Raw genomic sequence first — 17,704 nt, 5'->3', positions numbered from 1 at the left:
CAAGCCTATTTTATTCTTAAGCTAAAAGGACTAGAGAGAAGACGTATTAAAAACATTTAAAGAATCTACACACATGCTAACAAGTTTACCAGAGATCACCCCAACCCTAACATGGCCTCTGGTAACAACAGTCTTTGAACACTCCATCCAAGGGATTTCTTTGCAGTTTCAGGTTCATATCTTCAGCTCAGAACAGGCATCAAGTCTTACGGGGCTCCGTAAGCCCAGTTTGTTCAACCCTTCCTTAAGGATTGGAGCCCGCCAGGGGTCCTGCCTATTTGCTGGATCAGGAAGAAGGCCCTGAGCCTGTTTAAAACAGTCTATTGAAAAATCCTTTCTTTTTCTTGGTCCGGTTAACTTAATTCCATAAAGCTTATCTTATTTCCATAAGGTTTGTCCAGGATGTTGCAAGGTATTGTCAGTCTGTTACACCAGTCTCTATCAGGAAAAGGTTAGTTATCCCCCAAAGCATAAGCATTAATGTGCTTCCTAGAATTTTTTAAAAACCTATCTATCGTATAGTTTGATTTTCTTCTTATCCATATAAGTGTACAGTCCTATTCTGAATTCTGCAAAGTTGTTGATTTCAATGGTTTCTTGCGACAATTAGTTCCAAAGGTTAATTATATATTGTGTAAAAACAAAAAAAAATCCTTTTATGACTTTCAAAAAACTGTTGCTGTTCAGTTTCATTGATAATCTCCTTGAAGTTTGAGCAGGTAAATTAGAGTGCCTGATTTACATTTTGAATTGTTAATTATTTTGTATATCTCTCTATCATGTCTCCTCTCTAACTTCAGCAGCCTCATTGTTTTTGATGTCTTTGTATAGAAGATTTTTCCACATCCACGTACCATTCATTGTGCCCACCTCTGAACCATCTCTATTTTTGCAATACCTTTTCTGAAATGAGGTGATGAAAAATGAAGACAATATTCCAGATGAGGGTATACCATTGGCAGTGCCTTACAAAATGTAAAAGATGTAGCCGAATACAAACTTAAGTCTACATTTTCGATGTGTGCCTACCCAGAGATATTTTTATGATTAGCTAAGGATTAGCTAAGGATGGGTTCTCGACACATCATGAAAATCCGAGCCCTTTAAAATGTGCCGGTTTGGGCATCCAAAATCCGTGTAGTCATTTTTGAAAATTTTGTTTGGAAGCCCTGATCCTGCAAACCACTATTTTGGGCGTATAGTACATTTACTTGAATGCTACTAAGGGCTTGCAGGGTCATATCCTAAGAAGATAAAATGGAAAAATCCCTTCCTCACACCACAGAAAGAGGGAGAGAAAAAAAATTGTCATACATAAACATTTGTACCTTGCTATTCCCAACCAAAATGAAGATTCTGTACTGCCACTCTTCTGTCTATCTTGTAAGTGAACAACACTAAGCTTGTTGGCAATAATAGAACTACAGAGTGAAAAATTAAAGCATTTTAAAATGAGGCAATTTGCCTGAGGTAAGAGTGTATGCTCAGAGAACACAGAAATGCCCAGATAATTCCCCTCAATGAGAAGAGAAATAAAAATAAAAGCAGCGTGGTTAGCTGTCATGAAAGCTTCCAGTGGCCTTTCCTTCAAATTTTACTAAAGGCTGCCATAGACATGGGGCAGATGAACGTGCGAATCTAGCCAGGGTCACCAGAAAGTGATCATTCCATGCTGTGGAAGAATCCTCAGATTTCTGGATGACTCCTTCACTACAGTAGGGAACTTACAAGTTCATTTTGATCTATTGCCGGGCCCTTCAAGAAACTTTACATATACAGGTAGCTTAAAAATCTTCCTGTTCTAGCTGTGGCTGTTTCACATCACCAGATACCAAACTGCACATCTCAGGTCTTTTCTGCAATGAATAGTGAAAGTTCATTGGTTCTCTGCCTTAAGATCTTACTGCTAAATTTATGGAAAAGAGAGCTAGTTCAATATGTGCTTACCATATTGCTGGTTGCTTTAAAAACTCAGTTTACTGTATTTCTGTAAATTGAGCCATATACACTGCAGCTTTCTCCCTAATATATTTTCAGTTATTTAGAGCTTCTCTTCTGCAGCTTTCTAATAGTGATTGCCCCCAATTTTAAGTCAGCTTTCTTATTGCATCTTTAACAATTTTTTGCAGCCAGTCTGTAATGCAAGAAAATCAGAACAACAGACATGGATTTTTTGTATTAGTATGTGATGTTAAGCAATCCCTATGTTTTGTGGTTAACTCTAGAAGTAAATAATAAATTCAGGGATATCTTTTACAATCAGCTTTCCAGAGCCTTCAAAAGACCCTTGTATTCAGGCAAGTTATTTTCCTTAATTGCTTAACGAGCCTAATTTTTTCCATCTCTTCCCTTAGCCTGTTGAGTTGCTGATGGTGGTGAAGTATTGATCCATTAAAAAGGCTTGCAGGGAAGCTTTTTACTTGATGTAAGTTGTCTTTTTAATTATAGCTGTACTGCTCTATAGTGCAAAATGCTGTAGTTAAGGTTGTGTCAGCACTTGCATTTTAAATCCTTTTTTTATCAGCATTTAATTCTAGGCTATAAAAAAAATTGCTCTGAGCTAACTTTTAACGTGCACAAGATGTTGGCCTTCAGGGGAAATTTACAATTGTAAAAATCTTTTTTCAGTATTTGGGTTATTGAAATATTAGCTGCTTTTTTTTTTTTTTTTTTTTACTGGCGCACTCTTTGTGCGTGTGTGTGCGTGTGTACCATCACATCTCTTCTGATTGTCAGTACAGCCCTGCATGAATATAAAATTTGTATCTGCAGATATAAATCAGGAGCTGCAGGGCTCTATTGGGAACCACAGCAGCAAAAGCAACAGCCTGTTGGGCCGCCGCTCCCAGGAGTCAATGCCCCATGCCAGCAGCTCCTCCAGCATGGCTGTACCGCACCAGTCCCACCCACTGCACCAGCGTGACCAGGGACAGCTGCCATGAGCCTGGTGCCCACCCCAGTGGGCAGGGCTTGGGCGGTACACCCAAGCCAAAGGAACTGCTGGCTTGGGGTTCTGGCTCCTGGGAGCAGTTGCCCATCAGATTGCTGCTTTCTTCGCTGCAGTTCCCATTAGAGCCCTGCAGCTCTGCAGATACCAATTTATATCTGCAGATTTAAATTTTGTATCCGCACAGGGCTCTAATGGTCAGAATACAGCAAGTTTGCTTGCTATCCGCCACACTTGCTCATTTTCACCAGGCTGGGACAAGGGGTTGTGGTGCAGGAGGGAGTGAGGGCGCTGGCTGGGGGTGCGGGCTCTGGGGTGGGGTTGGGATGAGGGGTTTGGGGTGCGGGAGGGGCCTCTGGTTTGGGGTGTGGGAGGGGGATCAGGGCTGGGGTGTGGGTTCTGGCTGGGGGTGTGGGCTCTGGGGTGAAGGGGGCATCTGGGATGCAGGAGGGGGCTCTGAGCTGGGGGATGGGGCTGAGGGATTTTGAGTTTGGGAGAGGGCTCTGGATTGGGGTAGGAGTTTGGGGTGCGGGAGGGGGTGAGGACTCCAGCTGGGGATGTGAGCTCCGGGATTGGGCCGAGAGGTTCGGAGTGTGGGAGGGTGCTCCAGGCTGGGGCAGAGAGTTGAGGTGTGGGCTCTGGGGTGGGGCCAGGGATGAGGGGTTTGGTGTGTAGGAGGGGCTTCAGGCTGGGGGGGTGGGGCTTCGGAGTGTGGGGGGCTTCAGGGCTGGGACAGGGGTTTGGGGCATGGGTGGGTGTTTGGGGTGCGGGCTCTGGGTGGCGCTGACCTCAGGTGGCCCCAGCATTTCCCAGGGACAGAGGAAGTCTGCGCTGCTCCCGGGAAGTGGCTGGCATGTCCCTCTGGCTCCTAGGCAGAGGAGCAGCCAGGGGTCTCCATGTGCCACTCCTGCCCACAGGCACTGCCTCCTCAGCTCCCATTGGCTGTGGTTCCTGGAGCTGCAGTGCATGTGGGTGGGGGCAGCATGCGGATCTCCCCAGGCTGCCCTCCGGCCACCCCTCTGCCTAGGAGCTAGAGGGACATGCTGGCTGCTTCCTGGAAGCTGTGCAATGCAGGGCACGGAGCCTGCCTCCCCTGCTGTGGCCAACTGGACTTTTCGTGGCCCACTCTGCTGTGCAGACCAGAGCCGCCAGGGTCCCTTTTCGATCTGGCATTCCAGTCGAAAACTGGATGTCTGGCAAACCTACATATATATCACAGTTAAAGGCAATTGCACCTGTATTCCCCCCCCTCATAGTCCACCAAGGGCACATGTGATTGGTTGCATCACAGAAACCCCCTTGAGAACTGCCAGCTGATGTGCTGAGATTACTTCTAACCTGTTTTCCCTGCCAGCTTGGGACTCCAGAAACTTTCCTTGTTTGAGCCAGACATGCTTCCCTGCTGCAAACACAGACCCAGGTCTGAACTACATCCCACAAAAGCTGCAGGCTTAACTGAAAACGGCTTAAGAAGTGTTCCTGTCTCCAACACTCAGATGCCCAACTCCCAGTGGGGTCCAAACCCCAAATAAATCCGTTTTACCTTTTATAAAGCTTATGCGGGGTGAACTCATAAATTGTTTGCCCTCTATAGCACTGATAGAGAGAGATGCAAAGCTGTTTGGCCCCCCAGGTATTAATACATACTCTGGGTTAGTTAATAAATAAAAAATGATTTTATTAAATACAAAAAGTAGGATTTAAGTGGTTCCAAGTAGTAACAGACAGAAGAAAGTAAATTACCAAACAATATAAAACATGCAAGTCTATGCCTAATACAGTAAGAAAGTGATTACAGAGGAAACCTCACCCTCGGCGATGTTCCAGTAAGCTTCTTTTTACAGACTAGTCTCCTTCTAAGCTGGGTTCAGCAATTACTCACACCACCTGTGGTTACTGTCCTTTGTTCCAGTTTCTTTCAGCTATCCTTTGGGGTAGAGAGGCTATCTCTTGAGCTAGCTGAAGACAAAATGGAGGGGTCTCCCAGGGGTTTAAACAGACTTTCTCTTGTGGGTGGACACCCCTCCCTCCCCCTGTGTAGAATCCAGTTAAAAATGGAGTTTTGGAGTCACATGGGCAAGTCCATGCATGACTGAGTTCCTTACCAACCAAGCTACATTCCTGAGAAAGCTCAGTTGTGGATTGGTGTCTCCAAGTTCATTGTTGGCTTAAATGTTTCTTGTTTGGGCACTAACTGAGAATAGTCTTTTCTTAGGAAGCTGACCAACTACTTCACTGAGGCTATTTAAAATTAAACAAGTACATAGCCAATATTCATAACTTCAAATACAAAAATGATATATGCATACAAATAGGATGAATGTATTCAGTAGATCATAACCTTTGCAGAGATATGTTACGTGACATTTGTAGCATAAAACATATTCCAGTCATGTCATATTTGCATTCATAAGCATATTTCCATAAAGCATTGTGGGGCGCAACGTAACGGCACCCACTCTAGGCTCTGAGCTTCTCTGCCATTACCTCTTTTGGGGAGAGACCTGTGTCTTTCTATCTCCTGACCAGGGTGTCAAGATAGCACAACTCCTTGATTTATACTGTGATAGTCCCAGAAAGCCAGACTGCCTACACAGTCCTGTGTCTGTGCTTTGCTTTCTCTCTAGAGGCCATGAACAGTGTAATTACTCTCAGTTACAAGTTACCACACTTGCTCTTTCTAAGTAAGGACATTTATTCTAAAGGTGAAAGCATTACAGATAAAACACATTAAAAACAATAAAAGAACCTACGTGTGTGCTAAAAAGCTTAGCAGAAGTCACCCCAACTTAAATTTTAGACTTGGGTAGGTGTCAGTCCTTCAAAACATACAGCTGGGTTTTCTCTTTGTTACAGGTTCATTACTACCTGTGATTTGGAACCAGAACACAAACTGTTTCTTTATACAGCTCGAGCCTTTGATCTCCAGTCTCTGAGAACAGGTAGTCAGCAAACAATCATTCACTCTTCAGGGCGTAGCTTCAAAAGGCTGTTTTTTTGGTGTAGTCGGAGGTGAAGGCATTTGTTAACTTCTCCCTTTGTGTTTCTCAGGAAATCTACTTCACTCCATTGTTCCAGAAGTCCATTCTTGTCTGGCACACTTTCAATATAGTTTCTGGACTTCCAGGCCTCCCTCGCAGAGACGTTGTATGCAGTCCTGGCCCGTGATAATACATAAACTTTGCATTTAATACAATGGGCCCCAAAGATAGTTAATTTAATAACTTAATTTAGTAAGGTCTTCCAAGGATATACAAGAAATTGCTTTATTTGTCACAATGCCTTTGTCAGCAAGGTTGAACAATTCCCCACTATCATATATTTTTTCTATGTATAAGAACCTATACAACGGGTTCAAGTTACTTCTCAACCTTCTCCTCGATAAACTGAATGGGTTGAGCTCCTTAAGCCTCATATCGTAAGACATGTTTTCCAACTCTTTAATAATTTTTGTGACCCTCCTTTGAACTCTTCCAGTATTTCATCCTTCATAAAGTGTGATTCATCCGAAATGGATACAGCATTCTAGCAGTGGTCTTACCAATTCTGTGTACAAAGGTCAAGATCACTTCCATGCTTCTGCTTGATGTTGCCCATTTTTACACATCTGAGGATCTCATTAGCTTTTTTGCCAGAGTGTTGCACTGACAGCTCATGTTGAAGCAAGTACCTATGATTATGCCTGTCTTTCTCTAAGTCACTGTTTTCTAAGTCAGTCTCTCATCCTGTAGGTATAACATCTCATCCCGCTCATTGAGATCTCCCCATTAACAACTACATTTTGAGATCTGTCTGTGAAGCCAATTGTTAATCCATCTAATGTGTATTCTGTTAATTCTGTATAATTCATTTTTTTAAAAAAAATCAAAATGTCATGAGATACTAAGATGCCTTGGAGAAATCTATATATAGTGTGAAAACACAGTTGCCTTTATCAACCAGTCTGTAACCCTGTTTAAAAAAAAAAAAAAAAAAAAAAAGTTTGACAGGACTGACTTTCCATGAAACCATGCTGTGTAGCCTCTAGTTCTTTGACAGAGTCCCAAATTCACGGTTCCATTATTTTACCTGGGATTAACGTCAGGCTAACTGGTCTACAATTCCTTGGGTCATCCTTTTCTCCCTTTTTAAATATTGGAACTACATTGGCAGTCCTCAGTCCTTTGGAATGTCCCTTGTTTTTCAAGATTTGTTAAAAAGTAACAGCTGTTCAAAGTGCTCCTTTGTTAGTTCCTTCAAGACTCTTGGTTGTAAATTGTTTGGTCTGTTTATTTGAAAATGTTAATTTTGGCAGATTCTGCCTCATGTGCTCCTTTGTTACAGATAGTAATCTTAATATTTTATCTACAAAATCACATGGGTTGGCTACATCCTCGTATCTCATTCTGAATAGAGAGTAGAAATATCTATTTAACATTCCTGCCTTTTCTACATCACTGTTTACAAGTTTAGCGTCTGCATGTACTGATGGACCTATACCTGACTTCCCTTATCAGTTGCCTGCATTTTTTTAAACTTTATATTCATTGCCATTTACTTCCCCTCTTTTGCATCCTTTATATATTTTATTTATGTTTTATCACCACATTCACATCTCTTTTTAGCCAGATTGGCTCCTTGCCCAGCATAACTTTTGTTTTTAAATGTCTGTGGAACCATGGCTTTTTGGGCATCCAATAGAATGTCCTTGAACAATTTCCAATTTTTGTTAAAGTTTCCATTTTAAATTTGTTCCCAGTCAGTTATGCCAATAATTGCTTTAAGCTTTGGAAAACTGGCCCTTTTAAAGTTCTAAATATATTTACCGGTACTACTAGTTGTGACATTCTATTTCCACAAAGTAAATATAGCTACATCATGCCTTTTTTGTTTCAGTTTTCACCAAAAAGGTTAGCAGTGATTGGACGACTAACATAGTGAACATGAGTATAAATGGGGTAGGATCTGAGGCTAAAATAGGGAAAGAACAAGTTAAGAATTATTTAGACAAGTTAGATGTCTTCACCAGCAGGGCCTGACGGAATGCATCCTAGAATACTTAAGGAACAGGCTGAAGAGATGTCTGAGTCATTAGCAATTCTCTTTGAGAACTCATGGAGAGAGAGGAGAGATCCCAGAGGACTGGACAAGGGTAAGTATAGTACCTATTGATAAAAAATGGAATAAGGACAATTACAGACCAGTCAGCTCAACTTCGGTACCTGGAAGATAATGGAGTGAATAATCAAATAATTGATAGTAAACACCTAAAAGATAATAAGGTGATAAGTAACAGTCAACATAGATTTGTCAAGAACATATGTCATAGCAATCAAATATCCTTCTTTGACATGGTAGCAAGCCTTGTGGATGTGGGGAAGCAATAGATGTAAGTAAGGCTTTTGTTACTGTCTCACATGACCTTCTCATAAGCACACTAAGGAAATATAGCCTAGACTAACCTACTGTAAGGTGGGTGCACAATTGGTAGAGAAACTGAACTCAGAGAATTATCAATGGTTTACAGTCAGGCTGGAAGAGCATATTGAGTGGTTTCCTCCTGGGATCTGTCCTGGGTCTGATTCTATTCAATGTCTTTATAAATGATTTGGATAATGTCAAAGAAAGTACACTTATAAAGAGTGCAGTTGATACCAAGCTGGGAAGGGTTACAGGCACTTCGGTGGACAGGATTAGAATTCAAAATGATCTTGATAAACTGGAGAAATGGTCTGAAATAAATAGGATGAAAAACAGGACAAATGCAAAGTACTACACTTCGGAAGGAATAATCAGTTGCACAAATACCAAATAAGTAGTGACTGCCTTAGATGGTGTACGGCAGAAAAGGAAGTGGATCACAAACTAAATGTGAGTCAACAAATTTTGTAAGCAAGATACAAGAGAAAATTCTTCCACTCTTCTCAGAGCTGATAAGACCTCAACTGGAATGCTATGTCCAGTTCTGGGCACCACAGTTCGGGAAAGATGTGGACAAATTGGAGATAATCCAGAGGAGAGCAACAAAAATGAGTAAAGGTCTAGAAAACGTGACCTACAGGGAAAGATTGAAAAAATGGTGTGTGTTTAGTCTGGAGAAGAGAAGATAAATCTTCCAGTAAGTAAAAGGTCATTATAAAGAGGAGAGGGATCAGTTGTTCTCTTTATCCACTGAGGACAGGACAAGAAGTAATGGGCTTAAATTGCAGTAAGGGAGATATAGGTTAGAGATTAGGAAAATCTTCCTAATTGTAAGGGTAGTTAAGCGCTGGAACAAATGATCTAAGGAGGTTGTGGAATCTCTGTCATTGGAGATTTCTATGAACAGGTTAAAAGAAAAGGAGTACTTGTGGCACCTTAGAGACTAACCAATTTATTTGAGCATGAGCTTTCGTGAGCTACAGCTCACTTCATCAGATGCATACCGTGGAAACTGCAGCAGACTTTATATATACACAGAGAATATGAAACAATACCTCCTCCCACCCCACTGTCCTGCTGGTAATAGCTTATCTAAAGTAATCTTCAGGTTAGACCATTTCCAGCACAAATCCAGGTTTTCTCATCCTCCACCCCCACACACAAATTCACTCTCCTGCTGGTGATAGCCCATCCAAAGTGACAACTCTTTACACAATGTGCATGATAATCAAGTTAGGCCATTTCCTGCACAAATCCAGGTTCTCTCACTCCCTCACCCCCCTCCAAAAACCCACCCCCATACACACACAAACTCACTCTCCTGCTGGTAATAGCTCATCCAAACTGACCACTCTCCAAGTTTAAATCCAAGTTAAACCAGAACATCTGGGGGGAGGGGGGTAGGAAAAAACAAGAGGAAATAGGCTACCTTGCATAATGACTTAGCCATTCCCAGTCTCTATTTAAGCCTAAATTAATAGTATCCAATTTGCAAATGAATTCCAATTCAGCAGTTTCTCGCTGGAGTCTGGATTTGAAGTTTTTTTGTTTTAAGATAGCGACCTTCACGTCTGTGATTGCGTGACCAGAGAGATTGAAGTGTTCCCCGACAGGTTTATGAATGTTATAATTCTTGACATCTGATTTGTGTCCGTTTATTCTTTTACGTAGAGACTGTCCAGTTTGACCAATGTACATGGCAGAGGGGCATTGCTGGCACACGATGGCATAAATCACATTGGTGGATGTGTAGGTGAACGAGCCTCTGATAGTGTGGCTGATGTTATTAGGCCCTGTGATGGTGTCCCCTGAATAGATATGTGGGCACAATTGGCAACGGGCTTTGTTGCAAGGATAAGTTCCTGGGTTAGTGGTTCTGTTGTGTGGTATGTGGTTGTTGGTGAGTATTTGCTTCAGGTTGCGGGGCTGTCTGTAGGCAAGGACTGGCCTGTCTCCCAAGATTTGTGAGAGTGTTGGGTCATCCTTTAGGATAGGTTGTAGATCCTTAATAATGTGTTGGAGGGGTTTTAGTTGGGGGCTGAAGGTGACGGCTAGTGGCGTTCTGTTATTTTCTTTGTTAGGCCTGTCCTGTAGTAGGTAACTTCTGGGAACTCTTCTGGCTCTCTCTACGTAAAAGAATAAATGGACACAAATCAGATGTCAAGAATTATAACATTCATAAACCTGTCGGAGAACACTTCAATCTCTCTGGTCACGCAATCACAGACATGAAGGTCGCTATCTTAAAACAAAAAAACTTCAAATCCAGACTCCAGCGAGAAACTGCTGAATTGGAATTCATTTGCAAATTGGATACTATTAATTTAGGCTTAAATAGAGACTGGGAATGGCTAAGTCATTATGCAAGGTAGCCTATTTCCTCTTGTTTTTTCCTCCCCCCCTCCCCCCAGATGTTCTGGTTTAACTTGGATTTAAACTTGGAGAGTGGTCAGTTTGGATGAGCTATTACCAGCAGGAGAGTGAGTTTGTGTGTGTATGGGGGTGGGTTTTTGGAGGGGGGTGAGGGAGTGAGAGAACCTGGATTTGTGCAGGAAATGGCGTAACTTGATTATCATGCACATTGTGTAAAGAGTTGTCACTTTGGATGGGCTATCACCAGCAGGAGAGTGAATTTGTGTGGGGGGGTGGAGGGTGAGAAAACCTGGATTTGTGCTGGAAATGGCCTAACCTGAAGATTACTTTAGATAAGCTATTACCAGCAGGACAGTGGGGTGGGAGGAGGTATTGTTTCATATTCTCTGTGTATATATAAAGTCTGCTGCAGTTTCCACGGTATGCATCTGATGAAGTGAGCTGTAGCTCACGAAAGCTCATGCTCAAATAAATTGGTTAGTCTCTAAGGTGCCACAAGTACTCCTTTTCTTTTTGCGAATACAGACTAACACGGCTGTTACTCTGAAACCTATGAACAGGTTAGACAAACATCTGTCAGGGATTGTCTAGAAGATAATACTTAGTCCTGCCACAATGCAGGAGATTGGACTAGATGACCTATCGAGGTCTCTTCCACTCCTATATTTCTATGAGTGTTTGATCACTGATATCTCAGCAACGGTTAGTGTTTAGGTCAGTGATCATTGCTCTTTCTTGTCTGTCAGAATAAGGACCAATATTGAGTTGGGTGCAGGATTTGGTGTTAAAAATTATTCTGTTTAGAAACTCTAAGGAAGTTTTGTTACTGGCTGCATAAAATGTCCAGCAAAATCTCCCTCAGATTATAGTCACCTTTGATATGTTTTTCCTCCTACATATTATGGATAGATATTTAATGAGGATTTTGTCCTTTAGTTCAGTGGTTTTCAACCTTTTTTAATTTCTGGACCCCTAAATATTTTCAAATGGAGGATTTTCAAAAGAATTCCCTTTGGAAATCTTAGTCTGCGGACCCCAGGTTGAAAACCATTATTCTAGTCTAATTAAGTTGTCTGTAACAGATGTCCACCAGTACCCCATCTTTAATCCATAAGCATTCAAACTGTTCTCATTCTTGTGATTTTTAGTCTTCGATGACCAACAGGTAATTGTGTCTTTGATGTGAAGTGCCACCTTCCTTCCCTTTTTTGCCCCCATTCTAGCCTTGCGAAACAAGGTAAATAACTATCTATTTTAACATCCCAATCACAAGACCCAGCCCACCAATATTAAGTAACTCTATTTATTTCTTTTAATACATTAATATCTCCAGTGCCTCTTGTTTATTACCACGCTCCTAACATTAGTATCTAAACAATTAAAAATGTGATCCTTGCGTGCCATGTAGTACTTGGATTTGTAATATGCATGATGCCATGAGGCTGTTTACATATTCGGGTGTTTGTACCACAATTGCTTAATTATACCTCCTCACCCCCCTTCATGGTTGATTAAAGCCCTCCTTTACTACTATAACTAATTTATCACTCAAGAGAATAGTACCCCTTCTGTTGAGATGGAGGGTATCAGAACTGTACAATCCCCTCTCTTCATATTAAGTGTTCCAGTGTTCCACAAAATCAAAACCTCCCTCCCTATGCCATCTACTTAGCCATCTGTTCACCTCCAGTATCTTCTGCCTTCTTTTTTTCCCTCTTGCTCGAGGAACAGGAAGAATTTCTGAGATGATTATGTGGATATTCCTCTCCTTCAGCATTCTTTCCAATCCAGAATCTGTGGAATGGTACCTTATGTGGTGTCACTCATGTCAATGTAGATCACTACCAAAGGAACCAATCTTAGAATCTTGCTTATTCTTGTGGTGGTGTCCTTAATCTTTGCTCCTAGAAGGCAGCAAACTCTCCTGCTATCCTTCTGTCCCTTGCAGAATGTTGTACCCTTTCTTCTTACCATAGAACCACCCTCTGGGCTTGCTATCCAATCTCTCTCCCCTTTCTCAGTCCCTGTCTCCTTGCTCAGCCAGTCCTAGTCTGCTTCTTTCCCCAATTATTTGTATGAGCCCGGGGTCCTTCCCCCACCATAGCGGCTCCCAGACTCGTTATTACAGTCTGCTTTTTTCCTTCCCCCCCATTCTGGCTTTTGTCCCTATATATTTGAATCAGGCAGCTTCCTCTTCTCTTCTGCTAGCAGCCATGCAGTGTGGGTAATTAAGAGCATGAGAGATAGGCTTCCTGCTTACCGTTTTGGTGCCTGGCCCCACCCAACCTAGAGCAGTTGGGATCAGTCTTCTCAGAGAAAGTCCTTCTGAGCCCCCATAGCTCTGGGTTAGAGCATGCACAGTCACTATGTGGGGATGGTGGATGTGCAGTCTGATCAGACCACACCACACGATCCATTGTCTACAGCCAAGCTCTACGATACAACTACATTTGCTTGAACGCCTCAGACAGAGACAAATGCCTACATGATCTCTATCAAGCATTCTTACAACTACAGTGCCCACCTGCTGAAGTGAAGAAACAGATTAACAGAGCCAGAAGAGCACCCAGAAGTTACCTACTACAGGACAGGCCCAACAAAGAAAACAGAACGCCACTAGCCATCACCTTCAGCCCCCAACTAAAACCTCTCCAACACATCATCCAGGATCTACAACCTATCCTGAAGGACGACCCATCGCTTTCACAGATCTTGGGAGACAGGCCAGTCCTTGTTTACAGACAGCCCCCCAACCTGAAGCAAATACTCACCAGCAACCACACACCACACAATAGAACCACTAACCCAGGAACCTATCCTGCAACAAAGCCCGTTGCCAACTGTGTCCACATATCTATTCAGGGGACACCATCATAGGGCCTAATCACATCAGTCACACTATCAGAGGCTCGTTCACCTGCACATCTACCAATGTGATATATGCCATCACGTGCCAGCAATGCCCCTCTGCCATGTACATTGGTCAAACTGGACAGTCTCTGTGTAAAAGAATAAATGGACACAAATCAGACGTCAAGAATTATAACATTCAAAAGCCAGTCGGAGAACCCTTCTCTTTGGTCACTCGATTACAGACCTAAAAGTTGCAATTCTTCAACAAAAAAAACTTCAAAAACAGACTCCAACGAGAGGCTGCTGAATTGGAATTAATCTGCAAACTGGATACAATTAACTTAGGCTTGAATAGAGACTGGGAGTGGATGGGTCATTACACAAAGTAAAACTATTTCCCCATGTTTATTCCCCCCCCCCTCGCTACCCCCCACTGTTCCTCAGATGTTCTTGTCAACTGCTGGAAATGGCCCACCTTGATTATCACTACAAAAGGTTCCCTCCCCCCCCCCAACCCTCCTCTCCCCGCTCTCCTGCTGGTAATAGCTCACCTTATCTGATCATTTTCATTACAGTGTGTATGGTAACACCCATTGTTTCATGTTCTCTATGTATATAAATCTCCCCACTGTATTTTCCACTGAATGCATCCGATGAAGTGAGCTGTAGCTCATGAAAGCTTATGCTCAAATAAATTTGTTAGTCTCTAAGGTGCCACAAGTACTCCTTTTCTTTTAGGAGCTGTGAGAGGCTTCAACATGCTCCATGGGGATGGACTCTGAAGTTTTTAGCTGTTAAGGTCTAGCAGCCAGTCTCTATTAAGCATGTGCAAATTGAGATTTTTCAGATGCTTATAACTCATCCAAATTTGGGTGGAATTTCACAGGGACTGCAAAAGGCACATTTTTGACACAAGTCCAAAGCATGGGGAGTACTAGAACATTTCAAAGAAAAGGTCTCCAGATTTGAAGTAAGGGGAAATGTATTTTTCCCTCACATCGTTTTCAGAAATTGCTGAACCGTTTTGGCTAAAACAAATACAGAAATTATCAGCCTGAGGCAGAGAGCTCCCATGAAAAAATTCAGCTTAAACAGTTAGTCTGACAAAGTTGTAAGCAACTAAAACCCGGATCTTATAATGAGAAGTGTCAGGCAACCTTAATAGGCAGTTACCAGTGTTGCTTATAATCACCTCATACTTCCCCAAGCTTCTGATTTCTCTCGGAGGCCTGCAGGTTATTATTCTCACTTGGGGAGATACCGGTTTAAATCTAAAGGTCAGTACAAGTCTATCATATGCCATCTATAAGCCACAGAGTGGGTAGTTAGACAAGAGTTTTTTTAGTTCATGGTGGAAGAAAGCTTTGTTTCCTACAATGAGGTAAGAAGGATTATTTACAGGGTTGGCTTAGTTGTTCCTATTATCTCTCTACTCTTGTTTTGGGCCTTTTTTTGACACCAGCTTTCTCCTCTTTGGGAAAGAAGAATAAGCTGGCTTCAATGTGTACTTAAAAACCCATGCAAATTTGAACAATCCTCTGCCTATTCTCAAGATATTCTCAAGGACCTAGATGAATTTAAGTTAAATAAATGGTCCAAGTTTCTTGTGTGACGGGAAGGTTGGTCAACTACATGAGACATTTCCCCCTTTTCTTATTAGCTTATGGGCTAAACCTTGTAGCTAAAATGAAGAATACTGAGCTCTCTTGCCAACTCTACCCTGAGCCTGCTTCTCCAATTTAAAAGAATAAAATAGTTTCCGGCTGTTCACTGTACTTAATTGTAACAGTGATTCAAAGTTCAATTTGATGAACTTTTATTGTACTTACAATGGTTTTGATATGCTTACTTTTTCTTTCCTGACATAGCACATCTTTTATTGAATTGTTTTCAGTATTTGTTGTTGTTTAGTATTTCCTGTTCCTCCTCTCCAATCACTTGTGTATCTTCCTTCTTTCCTTACATTGGTCTTCTGTTCTTCCCCCGCTCCCCTTAAATCTCTGTCCCCTACTTCTCTCTTCCAGTTCATCCCCTTACTTTCCCACCCACACTCAATCATATTTGTACGTCCTCCCTCACCTTGAAAAAAGAATGGAGTGTCTGCTCTTCTCCTTGCTGTCTCCTCTTCCCTATCAAGGAAACTCGTAGTAAGCAGCTCTTGAGCCCCACTTACACCATTTGTCTGCTCCAAACTTCCACACAGCATGAGCAGGTGGTATTTCTGTTTGTCACTGATCATCATTACCAAGTCTGGCAATGTAAAATTACAATGACAGATGATACTTCTGTTTTAGCTGTAGCTTCTTCTTGTGTTAGTAAAATGGTTTAGGTAGCTTATCAACAAATATTGCTTCAGTGATGAGTCAGCAGAGTCCAGTATGGTTATTACTGGATATAGCATATAAAATTTGCAGACGACACCAAGCCAGGAGTGATTGCAAGCACTTTGGAGGACATGATTAGAATTAAAAATGACCTTTTTAAATTGGAAAACTGGCCTGAAATCAACAAGATGAAATTCAATAAAGGCAAATGCAAAGTACTACACTAAGGAAGGAAAAATCAAATGCACAATTACAAAATGGGGAATAACTGGTTAGGCAGTAGTACTGAAGAAAAGGATTTGGGGGTTGTAGTGGATCACTAAGTGAATGAGCCAACACTGAGATGCAATTGCCAAAACAAACAAAAAAAGCGCTAATATCTTCCTGGGGTGTATTAACAGGAGTGTCATAGCTAGTATCTTCCTGGGGTGTATTAACAGGAGTGTAAGGCATGGGAAATGTTCCACTCTACTTGACACTGGTGAAGTCTCGCTGGAGAATTTTGTCCAGTTTTGGGTGCTGCACTTCAAGAAAGATTTAGACAAATTGGATGGAGTTCAGAGAAGAACAAAAATGATAAGTTTTGGAAAATATTACCTATGAATAAAGGTTAAGTAAATTGTGCATGTTTAGTCTTAAAAAGACTGATAAGTCTTAAAGTATGTTGAGGGCCTTTATAGGGATGACGGTGATCAGTTGTTCTCAGTGTCCAGTGAGGATAGGACAAGAGGTAATGGTCTTAATCTGCATCAAGGGAGATTTAGGTTAGATATCAGGAAAAAATTTCCAACTCCAAGGATAGTTAAGCACTGGAATAGGCTTTCAAGAGAAGTTGGGGAGTCCCCATCACTGGAGGTTTTAAAGAGCAAGTTAGACAAATACTTGTCAGGTATGGTCTAGGAATACTTGGTCCTGCCTCAGTGCAGGGTGGGGTGGACTAGGTGACCTCTTGAGGTTTCTTCTAGCTTTATATTTCTATTATTCGGTATAAAAAAGCTTGATAAATAAACTAGAAAGTGGTGTTCTTTGATTATAACTGGTTCCTTCTTTCACTTTTTAGACTCTGAAGGAGTGATGGCTTGTGGTTATTGCAGTAGATTGTGTGTTAGGACAGAGTTCTGCCACTGATTACACCAAGTGTCCCTGAGCAAATCACTTACATACTTTGCGCAACCGTTTACCTACCTGCAAAATGGGTGGCATACTAAAGCACCTTGCCGGTGAGTTGATGGTTAATTAATGTCTAAAGTGCTTTGATGAAAGCTGGTGGTAAAATAATAAAAGTCGTTGTACCTTTATTGCAACTTTTTTCTGGTTATCTTTAAGAACTTTAAAAAGGTATTATCTCCCTTTTATAGTTGGAAAAACGGAGGCACAAAAAGGTAAAGTGACTGATTATATTCCCAACTCTTATAATATAATATATATAATATAATATATAATATATATAATATATAATATAATATAATATAATACATTATATTCCCAACTCTTCTATATGGAGTTGGGAATATAAATCAGATTTTTTTTTATTTTTTTGATTCCCCTGCCTTAACCATTAGACTGTGTGCTGCAACCCTGTCTGTAGAAAGAACTGGACCTCTGTTGCGAGTCTACAGCTCCTCTTCTACTAACTCTTTTACCAGTGCCAAAAGGACTCTTGCAATTTTTTTTTGTTTGGTTGGTTTTTTGGCTACAACAAAGTCGATAATTGGAGTACCACAGGATGTCATGGGTGAATCATGCACCCACTAATGCCACTGTCACTTGGGATTTTCCCAACTTTTTTGGCTCCATCTGTTTGCCT

The 17,704-nt window shown here is 41.6% G+C and overlaps 1 protein-coding gene across 5 annotated transcripts in view; it reads left to right on the top strand.

Annotated features, from left to right (window-relative positions):
- The window catches only part of FBXW7 (F-box and WD repeat domain containing 7), a 286,522-nt gene that overhangs the window by 88,996 nt on the left and 179,822 nt on the right, over positions 1 to 17,704 (top strand). The window contains exons 3-4 of one of the 5 annotated variants that reach the window (XM_077815371.1): positions 2,355 to 2,425; positions 5,804 to 5,889. The exons of the other annotated variants lie outside the window; for them this stretch is intronic. The gene's annotated coding sequence lies outside the window, so the exon portion shown is untranslated. The remainder of the gene's footprint in view (positions 1 to 2,354; positions 2,426 to 5,803; positions 5,890 to 17,704) is intronic. 5 annotated transcript variants of the gene reach the window in all.

This window comes from Eretmochelys imbricata, chromosome 4 (genome assembly GCF_965152235.1).
Source record: "Eretmochelys imbricata isolate rEreImb1 chromosome 4, rEreImb1.hap1, whole genome shotgun sequence".
Lineage (NCBI taxonomy): Eukaryota > Metazoa > Chordata > Testudines > Cheloniidae > Eretmochelys > Eretmochelys imbricata.
This window is presented reverse-complemented; position numbering and strand designations above follow the sequence as displayed.